Below are 13,787 nucleotides of genomic sequence, written 5' to 3' on the forward strand. Positions count from 1 at the left end.
GGGATGCAGAGAAGATTAGAGTGGTGTACAGTAGATTGGCGTTGAGTGCAGAGGCATAGAGCTGAGTGTTAAAGAGTAAAGTTCATTAGCATAGAGGGCATTGGCAGAGTGCAGTGTTTTAGAGTAGAGTGGCGTAGAATGTAGTGACGTGGAGTGGTGCAGAGTAGAGTGGCGCAGAATGTAATGGCATAAAATAGAGTAAAGTTCATTAGCACAGAGTGCAGTGGCGCAGAGAAGCATAGAGTACAGCAGAGTTGTGCAGAGTAGACAAGAGTGGCCTAGACTGGAGTAGTTTAGAGTGCAGTGGTGTAGAGTAGAGTGCAGTGGTGTTAAACAGAATGGCGTGGAGTGCTTTGGCATAGAGTAAAGATGGACAGAGTAGTGAGGCGTAGCATGAAGTGGTGTGGAGTAGCGTAAAGTGGAGTGGTGCGGAGTGGCATAGAGTGGAGTATGCATGGTGTGGACCACACTGCCTTTACAAACAACAAATTTCAATTGAAATGACTATTACATTGGCACAGATGTACAGTTTTACTAATACAATTATACAATTGACAGGTGATAATGCGTGGAAATTTCATCACTTAGTGTAATGATTTGTTTTGATCATACTGAAATATTTGTTTCCAACACACTTCAGAAATAACAAAAATACTTGTACAGTTCATTTAAAAGTTGCCATGTGATAGATAAAAACTCTTTCCTACCCCAAGTATTCAGCAAGACTGTCACATAAATCCTCTCACTTTGAAATTTGAGAAAGAAAAGTAAACACCAAGCTCCCTTGAAAGACAGCACCTGGCATTTGACCTCAGTCTTTGAATGTACAGCAAATGTGATGTAAAAAATAACAAGATTTACAGTCCTGTTTACAAAAAATGAGCACTTTGTGTAAGGTAAGTAAGGTGTGGGCAGAGGAAGGTACAAACTCAAGCTGAACAGTCTAAAGCAAATAAAGGCAGCAAATCGAAAGCAAGGAAATGTGAGTCATAAACCACAAAGTTGATGGCAAGCAACAGGCTGAATGTGTTCCCAGGGAAGCTTTGTGAATGTCCTCAAGATGTCGTTAGCAAACCATACAGCTGTGAGAGTCTTCAGCAACGCAACCAGACGCCTCGAAGCAGCTCTGAACACAACCCCACAGCCAGAGTTTGAGTAGTCCGACAGTGTCCCTGGATGTCCAAGACCCTCAAGTCTGAGCCCCGCTTTAGGTTCACCCGGACTGGTCCCACTTGTAGCCTCTTTGTCCCACGACTGTTTCCCATTAAAATGAATAGGGCAACCGATGACAAAACGCACCTTTACCCCGAGACACTCCAGTGCCCCCGAGGTCACCTGTTGGTGCTGCCTTGCCCCCACACTCACTCTAAGTCCAGGAGAACAGTCCTCTAAGCAGTTGCTAAGTGACCTTACACAGTATATGATTAATCAATATAGGATAACACTACCACTTGAAGCCACAGTATAAGTGTTTTTTATTGTGACTTAAAAATTACTTAAAAATTGATAACTCAAAATGTACTTACCGGATTATGAAGATCTTGGTGCCCTGGGGATTATGACACCCCTACCGCCAGCCTGTTTCTGGCGGTTTGCACCGCCAGCCTGTTTCTGGCGGTTTGCACTGCCAGGAAGAGGCTGGCGGTAAGGGGTGTCCTGGGGCCCCTGAGGGCCCCTGCACTGCCCATGCCACTGGCATGGGCAGTGCAGGGGCCCCCTAACAGGGCCCCGGCCAGCTTTTCACCCTAACAGGGCCCCGGACAGCTTTTCACTGCAACTGCACCCGTCACACGGCCGCAACACCGCCGGCTACATTAGGAGCCGGCTCCTATGTTGCGGTCTCATCCCCGCCGGCCCAGCGGGAATTTCGTAATGGGGGCTGCGGGAGTGCGGCCGCATTGGCAGCCGCGTGGTGGTTACCGCTTGGCAAGTGGCTATGTCGTAATGACCCCCATAATTTTTTATATTTAAAAAATATGCAAAACTCAAAACATTTTAATGGGAAGGTTGGAGCTGCAAAATGGGAAATAGATTTTCGATGTTTGGTTTTATTTAGGAAAGTTGAATCCCTAGGTAAGATTCTACATTTCTCAAGCGATTTCTGTTTTTATTTTTTATGCCCATAAGATCCGAGAAAGCTTTTTCAACATAAATATGTGGTGGGAAAAGAAGTGAAACCATAAGGGCCTCTCATCTCTCCATAGGATCTCTGTCACATGTAATTAATTTGTTTTATGCACCTCTCATACCAGTGTAGGGCGTTGGAGCACTTCACAGGGGACTACAAGGTGTAGGATTAAACATGTCCTTCACACTGGTAGGCATTTTCTAGGAATGCTTGGTCTGGGGAAACACAAACTCTGGATTGAGAGCACAACACAGTGGGCAGCATTATCTTCAATAATCAGAATGTATTTCTACGCAAGCAAACCTTTTTTAGTAGCATAAATAAAAAGAAAGACTGGGGAAAAAAAAACACCTTCCTAATTTGTGCCATGCCGTTTGCATGCAGCTCTTTAATGCCAGTTCACAGCTCAGAGTGCTAGATTACAATTCTAACTTATATACTGCACAGTAACAAAAGATTATCTGTGACAAAAGCAGTAACCAACTGTGCTATGCATATAAAATACTGTTCTTTGCATTATAACGTTCTTTGCAGTAGGCATATCACCTGCTCTACCTTTGAGTCAAAACTGCCACTAGACTTAACTCTCATCTCTCTCCAGCAGGTACATTAATCACTAGAGTTATCTTGAAGCTTTTATTTTTGCCAGAAAGTTGCTCGATGTACATGGAACTGTGCAGTGGTTCACAAACTGCTGTTTAAAGGCAGTAATAAATATAAAAATACGCATGAGTTTGTCAGAGGCAAAGTGCTGGCAGTTTTCCTAGGCTCTGTGCAGATGCACAGCTGCAGGACAGGGCACATCTTTGCAACTGTCTGGACAGGAGCTGACAGGCAGAATTTAGCATCAAGTCCACACCTAGTCCACAGTTCTTGCATCTTCCACTCTTCTTTGTCCTTCATCTTCTTTTATCAGTCAAATCTGAGTTCCTGGTATTGGGGGCGCCAAAATACTGAATTTAGGGGCGTTTAGGGTAGTAGACAATGGGCTACTCACCATGTGGCGACTACACCCCCTATATGACCACTTCCTGTGGGGAGTGGGCATAGCCCTATCCCAGATTTCCTAGTTCCGCCAAAAACAAGATGGTGGAACCCTTCTTTCGTGCAGCACATCAGGCAGCCTACCTTAGGGGTGAGACTAGCCTGGTCGTGCAACACGCTTACATGCACACTTATTTCCTGCCTGTCCTGGTGCCAAAGGGCCTCAAGGCAAGGGGTAACATCTCCCTGGTCTGGGGAATACAGGGCAGCAGGGTCTTTTAAGCACCTGGCCTTGGTATGCTGATTCACTAGCCATCCTGCTGTAGGAGGTGATAACACCTTCCCATGCAACAGGTATTGTTTCTGGCCTCAGAGCATGGGATCTCTCCTCTAGGGGGCCAGAAACTCATTTGTGGCAGGAGGCTGGTTGATACCAGTCAGCCAGCACACTAGAGGGTAGCAAGTTTTCAGGGGGCACCTCTAAGGTTCACTCTGGGTGCATGTTATAATAAATCCAATACTGGCATCAGTATGGGTTTATTAAGACGAGGTGTTTGTTACCATGTAGCTGGGGAAACTCGTAATGACCAGTACCCAGAGTACATATACCTAAGATGGCTTTCTCTGTTCACTTGTACCATCTACTAATATAACTAGACAGCACAGGGACATATCTGCTCATGCAGATATGCTCTCACATGTATTATAATGCACTCTGCTTTAGGGCTATAAGGCCTGCTGTAGCGGTGACTTAGATGTATTATATGCAGTGACTTGGGCATGGCACACAGTGAGTTTGCCATGTCGTGTTTTCACACGCTTGCACCATGTCACGCAGCCTGCGATGGCAGCCTGCATGCAATTTGGATGGGGGTCCCTTAGGGTAGCATAATACATGTTGCAGCCCTTAAAGAGCATCTTTAATACCGATGCCCTATGTGACAGGGGTACTATTTACAAGGGACTTGCAGGGATGCTAAAGTGTGTGCCAATTGTGCACAACTGAGTATTTGGTTTTAGGGGGAAAGAACACTGGCAGTGAGTTCTGGTTAGCAGGCTTCAGTGCACTATCAGTTGAAAACCAGCATACAGTAGTTCAAAGGGGGGCAAAAAGTGGGGAGGACATCTGCAAAGGGAAGTTCAGTTACCTACAGTGAAATTCTACTTATTTTTTTTCAACAACTTCCGTGCTTGTCAGCAGATGACAACTCATTAGGATACCTGCAGATCCCCAGCTGACTGGAGGCAGGTAGTCCCAAAGCAACAATAATTCAATCCAAAAGTCATCCGAAGTGAACTTCCAACCACTGATAATGTGTTTGTCAATCTCCTTTAGTTGCACCATTACTTCCTGCTTAGCATCCTACACCTTCCAAAATGGTGCCTCTAAATTTATTTGGCTGCAGCAACTAGGGGGTGCACACCACAAGCTATGCAGAGTGGTAACTGGGAATCCCATTAGGTTCCAGGTCCACCACTCTTTGGAGCGAGGGGGTGTTAACTACATACCCTCCACTGAGCTCTCAGTGAAATTCATTGGGTTCCATCTTCACCACATACAGGTGGGAAACGTTGTTGACCTGCTACTGTGGTATTTCTCAATGACACCAAATGGTCACATAGTAATAGACGGCGTAGTTACTAGATCTTGTCTTAATCACCACAAACCCTTAGTCCTGTTCCCCATAATTCAATTAATCACACGCAAAGGAGAGTAAAGGTGGTAAGGGTAGTTATATTTATTATATATGATAGCTGGCATGCTTAGGTGCAGCTAGATCTCTGCATTATGGTATTCGCACAATCTTCGAACCTCACTCAAGGCACCAAACTTCTTCGAACACAGACCACATAAAAATTCACTTTAGTAATTACACATAGCGAGAAATATTTTACTTGACCACTTTAATTGTGTTAGATAGCGTAAGGTTGAGGACAGCACTATCAGACTTAGTGATGCTCCTAACAATGTTGAAGACTTTTACAGGATCAAAACATACTGTCCAGTCCCTTCACAACTTCATAAGTCACTTCTCCTTCAAAAGGTGTACCGTTATCAAATGGCGTGTTCTGTACTGGAAAAAATTATAGTACCTAGTAGATAGGGTCAGTTAGAAAACATAAATGGTTATTTCATTCTGGAAATATAGAACAATATGTTGCACTCATAAGGAGTTTGGAAGACTATTTCACGGTTTAAGGCTCAGATAGGAACAGAGCAGGCTACTATGTAGAGTGACAAATTGGCAGTGCAGTCAGGAGATCATGGGAGGCAAATTAAGTGTGTTGCTGGGAAAGTAGGTAGCAAGATGTGAAGCAAAAAAACATATGCCTGCCGGAAAGGAGAACTTTGTAGCAGGCAAACCGCACCATGAATCTATTCCATTTATGCATGTTGAGGTAATGTGGTTTCTCTATGTAAGGTGAAACACAAACTTGCTAGTTCAAGCTAAAAAATAAACCGGACTGCCAGGTTCTGGATAGTGTGCAGGCAAATCAGGAGTCTATGAGGCATTCCAAAGTCAAATGAATTTAAAATTACAAGAGGCAACTGATAGCTGCACAATCCCGTTTTGATAAGGATAGAGGAGAGACGTTTTATTGTTAAGTTTTGAATAGACCACAACAGGTGGGGTCAACTCACTTTATTTGGGAACATCAGTATAGGAGAGATATCAAAGATGCAGCCCAGATTGCAAGCCTTCCAATAGGTGTTGAAAAATGGGAAAAGGAAATAGTCCACCAGGATCAGAGCAAAAATATTGTAAAACCTAAAATAAACACCACCGCACTGCCATCCAGAACACATTTTATGTCATCTACGGCCCCTGACAGAAATGCTTCAGTGTCAAGTCCAGAGTAAATTCAAGCTTATGCAGAGTAGAAAAAGTTGAAGTACTTGATGAACATGCATTAACTGTTTGTGGACTAAGGTCTCCAGAATCATAGCTGACAAGGAAGAAACTTGAGACAACAAGTACAAGAACAATATGGCTCAAAATAGGTTCTTTCTGCAAAGACACCAAAATAGGTTGCATGAACGAATGGAGATAACTGCCACAAAAAGAGGATTTAAAACAAGAAACGATAATATGAGAAATAGATGCAGATCTTTCCTGTGTTGCAAAACAGACCAAATATTCAGTGACAACCCAGGACTCATCAAAAGTAGTTTACAGTGCACACTTTTCATCTCTACTGTGAAAAAGGAGCCAATAGGAAATGGATCCCCAGAATTAGCTGCTCAGTTATAGCAAACTGTTCAGCTCAATATTGTTAATGGTGAAGTCTGAAATGTCATCCAAAGAAGACTGAAGGATTGTGTACATCGAGATAAGATAGTCAATAGCAATGATGAGCAACGATGTATTTGTTGGTGTTGGACTCATTGTGAATTCCAACTTAAAAATAGGCAGCACATGGCTTATAAATAGCACAATTAAAACGTCTGAATAATTAAGTTTTGAAGCTGCGTACTCATCTTCACATCATACTCTTTCTGCCTTTTAACTGATGGCTCTAGAAGTGGTAGTTCATAAAGGAACTGAACTGCAGTTGGACAAGCATGGCAAAAAATGATTGATTTGAAGGTGCTAATAAACTTTATCTCTCCAAGCCTTGAACAGCAGGAATATGGACACTGGAGGGTAGATACAGCAAAAGTGGAATTGTCAAGAGCTATACCAAACATGATAGAGGTAAGTTTGCTTAGAGAAAACCTTAAAAGTTGATAGAAACTGAGTAGGAGATAGCCAGGTGGTTCTCCAAGAGAACACAAGTAGAAGATTCAAAATCTCAAGTTCTTTTCAGGAAAAAGTAAGGACCAAATATCGAGGGAACTATTGATGCCTGAATACGTAAAGATAGTGACCCATTGTTTAAGACTAAGAATGTGACATGAATACCAAAGAAGTTAAACGTTGAAGTGTTCTGTTCAATCAGACCACAACTTAAAATCTCCTAGGATCAGCATATGGGAAGGTTTTGGAGGTTGAGGATGAGTCAGGTTGACAAGTTATGGATGGTTTATAATCTTCTGGTGAGTTGCTAGTTGCAATTAATATTCAAAGATAATAATTTTCTCAGCCACAATCAATCCAGCTTTTCTTTACTTTGAGGCACAAATCCATTATTACCTTTATTACATGTATCTTGGGAAACCTGGTGCTGTCTACCAGTGACAATGAAATATGGTTCATATCCTCTTGAACCTCTTTGCAACATCCAATAAGATGGCCATAACATCCTCCCACACCATGTCAGTGATTATCGGGTAAGGGCACAGCTTCAGTGGATCTTTTCCTTTCTCTCAGGCACGGTTGCTCTGTGTTTATCCAATCTAAAACCCAAGGTCTAACAAGATTTATCATGCCTTTTCTCTCTCTCTTATCCTTCGCAACATCCACATTTATCGCCACAATCAGCTCCATCTGCCTTATTTTCTATGTCTAAGCTGATGACTTCATAATCGTTGTAGACAATTAGTATTTGGTAGTTGGATTGTGCCTCCTTGTCGCTCACTGTGACCAAGACCATGGGATGCACAACAAATTGCAGATGTTTAAAATGGCAAAACAAAAACTACTCCTCACCAATACCAAATCAGAATCCTGAGCTTCCCCTAGCTGGCCTCACACTTTTCGGCTCTCGTGCTATACTCTTCATTTTCCTTCAGAAACCTGGTCATTCACATACATAATAAACTGGGCCTTATACCCCACAGAAGCTCTGCAATTGTTTCTTGTTACTTCGATCCCTATACACTGAAAAGAACCCTCCTCTGACCTTCACACTACATAGTGACTAAGATCAGCATGCAAAGGTGTTGAATTATTTACTTCAAAATCTTCTACTTTTGCCTTGCCCCTTTACTCACCCAGAGAGTCCAACTGGTCCAAGCTGCACCTTTAAGTGAGAGGGATTACACTTTGCAACATCTTTCTAGCTCGTTTTATAACTATAATCAATCAATTGCATCAAAATGTATTCATTACATCTTTATCAAGAACCGTCAATTTTTGGTTTAGCTCCTTCTTGCTATCCAATGCTCTAAAAATACACAAGCATGTGGCAATTGTTTCATGAGTCAAACTTTAAAACTGTGGGACCTACAGCCTCGCTGGCTGCAGAACAGATAGGGCAACTTTAATTTAACTTCAGAGCTGTAAAGACACTTCTATTCCAAATTTACATCTATATACTTATAGTCACTCTGTTCCTCTATTGGGCTAGCTTCAACAGACCTTCTTGGTGGTAGAGTGTGCACTTACAAATCTCAACAATGAAAATAAACCTTAATGGAGGAGTCTAGAAAAATAAACAAAATGTGCTTTTTTGATTTGTTGTTAGGGGTGAATAAAAATATAATAAAAAGGAACATTCAATTTTTTTTTTTTTTTTTTTTTTAACTGTGCATGCTGTGGGCAGGAGGCGAATCTATCCACCAACCATTTTCATTAGCCTCTGTATAGTGTTTCCATGAGTAGTCTTTACAGAGCTAGCTCAACATTTAAAATATCACCAAAACTTTATGCACATTTGTAAGGAAATGCCTCCTTGGCATGGTTGCCCCCTGACTTTTTGCCTTTGCTGATGCTATGTTTACAATTGAAAGTGTGCTGAGGCCTGCTAACCAGGCCCCAGCACCAGTGTTCTTTCCCTAACCTGTACTTTTGTATCCACAATTGGCAGACCCTGGCATCCAGATAAGTCCCTTGTAACTGGTACTTCTAGTACCAAGGGCCCTGATGCCAAGGAAGGTCTCTAAGGGCTGCAGCATGTCTTATGCCACCCTGGAGACCTCTCACTCAGCACAGACACACTGCTTGCCAGCTTGTGTGTGCTAGTGAGGACAAAACGAGTAAGTCGACATGGTACTCCCCTCAGGGTGCCATGCCAGCCTCTCACTGCCTATGCAGTATAGGTAAGACACCCCTCTAGCAGGCCTTACAGCCCTAAGGCAGGGTGCACTATACCATAGGTGAGGGTACCAGTGCATGAGCATGGTACCCCTACAGTGTCTAAACAAAACCTTAGACATTGTAAGTGCAGGGTAGCCATAAGAGTATATGGTCTGGGAGTCTGTCAAACACGAACTCCACAGCACCATAATGGCTACACTGAAAACTGGGAAGTTTGGTATCAAACTTCTCAGCACAATAAATGCACACTGATGCCAGTGTACATTTTATTGCAAAATACACCCCAGAGGGCACCTTAGAGGTGCCCCCTGAAACTTAACCGACTGTCTGTGTAGGCTGACTAGTTCCAGCAGCCTGCCACACTAGAGACATGTTGCTGGCCCCATGGGGAGAGTGCCTTTGTCACTCTGAGGCCAGTAACAAAGCCTGCACTGGGTGGAGATGCTAACACCTCCCCCAGGCAGGAGCTGTAACACCTGGCGGTGAGCCTCAAAGGCTCACCCCTTTGTCACAGCCCAGCAGGGCACTCCAGCTTAGTGGAGTTGCCCGCCCCCTCCGGCCACGGCCCCCACTTTTGGCGGCAAGGTTGGAGGGAACAAAGAAAGCAACAAGGAGGAGTCACTGGCCAGTCAGGACAGCCCCTAAGGTGTCCTGAGCTGAGGTGACTAACTTTTAGAAATCCTCCATCTTGCAGATGGAGGATTCCCCCAATAGGGTTAGGATTGTGCCCCCCTCCCCTTGGGGGGAGGCACAAAGAGGGTGTACCCACCCTCAGGGCTAGTAGCCATTGGCTACTAACCCCCCAGACCTAAACACGCCCTTAAATTTAGTATTTAAGGGCTACCCTGAACCCTAGAAAATTAGATTCCTGCAACAACAAGAAGAAGGACTGCCCAGCTGAAAACCCCTGCAGAGGAAGACCAGAAGACAACAACTGCCTTGGCTCCAGAAACTCACCGGCCTGTCTCCTGCCTTCCAAAGAACTCTGCTCCAGCGACGCCTTCCAAAGGGACCAGCGACCTCTGAATCCTCTGAGGACTGCCCTGCTTCGACGACGACAAGAAACTCCCGAGGACAGCGGACCTGCTCCAAAAAGACTGCAACTTTGTCTCAAGAAGCAGCTTTAAAGAACACTGCAACTCCCCACAAGAAGCGTGAGACTTGCAACACTGCACCCGGCGACCCCGACTCGGCTGGTGGAGAACCAACACCTCAGGGAGGACCCCCTGACTACTCTACGACTGAGTACCAAAACCTGTCCCCCCTGAACCCCCACAGCGCCGCCTGCAGAGGGAATCCCGAGGCTTCCCCTGACCGCGACTCTCTGAAACCTAAGTCCCGACGCCTGGAAAAGACCCTGCACCCGCAGCCCCCAGGACCTGAAGGACCGGACTTTCACTGGAGAAGTGACCCCCAGGAGTCCCTCTCCCTTGCCCAAGTGGAGGTTTCCCCGAGGAAGCCCCCCCTTGCCTGCCTGCAGCGCTGAAGAGATCCCTTGATCTCTCATAGACTAACATTGCAAACCCGACGCTTGTTTCTGCACTGCACCCGGCCGCCCCCGCGCTGCTGAGGGTGAAATTTCTGTGTGGGCTTGTGTCCCCCCCGGTGCCCTACAAAACCCCCCTGGTCTGCCCTCCGAAGACGCGGGTACTTACCTGCAAGCAGACCGGAACCGGGGCACCCCCTTCTCTCCATTCTAGCCTATGCGTTTTGGGCACCACTTTGAACTCTGCACCTGACCGGCCCTGAGCTGCTGGTGGGGTGACTTTGGGGTTGCTCTGAACCCCCAACGGTGGGCTACCTTGGACCAAGAACTGAACCCTGTAAGTGTCTTACTTACCTGGTAAAACTAACAAAAACTTAACTCCCCCAGGAACTGTGAAAATTGCACTAAGTGTCCACTTTTAAAGTAGCTATTTCTGAATAACTTGAAAAGTATACATGCAATTGAAATGATTCAAAGTTCCTAATGTACTTACCTGCAATACCTTTCAAACAAGATATTACATGTTAAATTTGAACCTGTGGTTCTTAAAATAAACTAAGAAAAGATATTTTTCTATAACAAAACCTATTGGCTGGATTTGTCTCTGAGTGTGTGTACCTCATTTATTGTCTATGTGTATGTACAACAAATGCTTAACACTACTCCTTGAATAAGCCTACTGCTCGACCACACTACCACAAAATAGAGCATTAGTATTATCTCTTTTTACCACTATTTTACCTCTAAGGGGAACCCTTGGACTCTGTGCATGCTATTCCTTACTTTGAAATAGCACATACAGAGTCAACTTCCTACATTGGTGGATCAGCGGTGGGGTACAAGACTTTGCATTTGCTGGACTACTCAGCCAATACCTGATCACACGACAAATTCCAAAATTGTCATTAGAAATTGATTTTTGCAATTTGAAAAGTTTTCTAAATTCTTAAAAGACCTGCTAGGGCCTTGTGTTAGATCCTGTTTAGCATTTCTTTTAGAGTTTAAAAGTTTGTAAAAGTTTGAATTAGATTCTAGAACCAGTTGTAGATTCTTAAAAAGTATTCCAACTTTTAGAAGCAAAATGTCTAGCACAGATGTGACTGTGGTGGAACTCGACACCACACCTTACCTCCATCTTAAGATGAGGGAGCTAAGGTCACTCTGTAAAATAAAGAAAATAACAATGGGCCCCAAACCTACCAAAATACAGCTCCAGGAGCTTTTGGCAGAGTTTGAAAAGGCCAACCCCTCTGAGGGTGGCAACTCAGAGGAAGAGGATAGTGACTTGGAGGAAAATTCCCCCCTACCAGTCCTATCTAGGGAGAACAGGGTCTCTCAAACCCTGACTCCAAAAATAATAGTCAGAGATGCTGGTTCCCTCACAGGAGAGACCAACACCTCTGAAATCACTGAGGATAACTCCAGTGAAGAGGACATCCAGTTAGCCAGGATGGCCAAAAGATTGCCTTTGGAAGACAGATCCTAGCCATAGAGAGGGAAAGACAAGAGATGGGCCTAGGACCCATCAATGGTGGCAGCAACATAAATAGGGTCAGAGATTCTCCTGACATGTTGAAAATCCCTAAAGGGATTGTAACTAAATATGAAGATGGTGATGACATCACCAAATGGTTCACAGCTTTTGAGAGGGCTTGAGTAACCAGAAAAGTGAACAGATCTCACTGGGGTGCTCTCCTTTGGGAAATGTTCACAGGAAAGTGTAGGGATAGACTCCTCACACTCTCTGGACAAGATGCAGAATCTTATGACCTCATGAAGGGTACCCTGATTGAGGGCTTTGGATTCTCCACTGAGGAGTATAGGATTAGATTCAGGGGGGCTCAAAAATCCTCGAGCCAGACCTGGGTTGACTTTGTAGACTACTCAGTAAAAACACTAGATGGTTGGATTCAAGGCAGTGGTGTAAGTAATTATGATGGGCTGTACAATTTATTTGTGAAAGAACACCTGTTAAGTAATTGTTTCAATGATAAACTGCATCAGCATCTGGTAGACCTAGGACCAATTTCTCCCCAAGAATTGGGAAAGAAGGCGGACCATTGGGTCAAGACTAGGGTGTCCAAAACTTCCACAGGGGGTGACCAAAAGAAAGGGGTCACAAAACCTCCCCAGGGGAAAGGTGGTGAGACAGCCAAAAATAAAAATAGTCAAGAGTCTTCTAAAGGCCCCCAAAAACCTGCACAGGAGGGTGGGCCCAGAGCCTCTTCACAAAACAATCCTGGGTACAAGGGTAAAAACTTTGATCCCAAAAAGGCCTGGTGTCGAAACTGTAGTCAGTCTGGACACCAAACTGGAGACAAGGCCTGTCCCAAGAAAAGTTCCACTCCAAACTCCAATCCAGGTAACACTGGAATGGCTAGTCTCCAAGTGGGATCAACAGTGTGCCCAGAGCAAATCAGGGTCCACACTGAAGCTACTGTAGTCTCTGAGGGTGGGGTGGATTTAGCCACACTAGCTGCCTGGCCTCCTAACATGCAAAAATACCGGCAGCAGCTCTTTATTAATGGGACAAGTGTAGAGGGCCTGAGGGATACAGGTGCCAGTGTCACCATGGTGACAGAGAAACTGGTTTCCCCTGGCCAATACCTGACTGGAAAAACTTATACAGTCACCAATGCTGACAATCAAACTAAAGCACATCCCATGGCAATGGTAACTTTAGAATGGGGAGGGGTCAATGGCCTGAAACAGGTGGTGGTCTCCTCAAACATCCCAGTAGACTGTCTGCTTGGAAATGACCTGGAGTCCTCAGCATGGGCTGAGGTAGAGCTAAAAACCCATGCAGCCATGCTGGGTATCCCTGAACTGGTGTGTGTAAAAACAAGAGCACAATGCAAGGCACAGGGTGAAAAAGTAGAGCTGGAGTCTGGAAAAATGGCCCAGCCTACCAAGAGAAAAGGAAAGTCAGTTGGGAAACCAACTGCAACACAGTCAGAAAAAGGGAACCTCTCTTCTCAGGAAGAAGTTCTGCCCTCTGAGGGAACTGAGCCTTTGGAACTTGAACCTTATCAGGTTGAGCTCTTAGGCCCAGGGGGACCCTCAAGGGAGGAGCTGTGTAAGGGACAAGAAACCTGTCCCTCTCTTGAAGGCCTTAGGCAGCAAGCTGCTGAAGAGTCCAAGGGCAAGAAAAATGGAACACATAGGGTCTACTGGGAAGATGGACTCCTGTACACTGAGGCCAGAGACCCCAAACCTGGTGCCACTAGGAGAGTGGTAGTGCCTCAGTCGTTCAGAGTTTATTCTGACC

General features: G+C 44.8%; 1 protein-coding gene across 2 annotated transcripts in view; it reads right to left on the bottom strand.

Annotated features, from left to right (window-relative positions):
• The window catches only part of NCSTN (nicastrin), a 184,300-nt gene that overhangs the window by 106,314 nt on the left and 64,199 nt on the right, over positions 1 to 13,787 (bottom strand). The gene's annotated exons all lie outside the window — the stretch shown is intronic.

This window comes from Pleurodeles waltl, chromosome 12 (assembly GCF_031143425.1).
Source record: "Pleurodeles waltl isolate 20211129_DDA chromosome 12, aPleWal1.hap1.20221129, whole genome shotgun sequence".
NCBI classification, from domain to species: Eukaryota; Metazoa; Chordata; class Amphibia; order Caudata; family Salamandridae; genus Pleurodeles; species Pleurodeles waltl.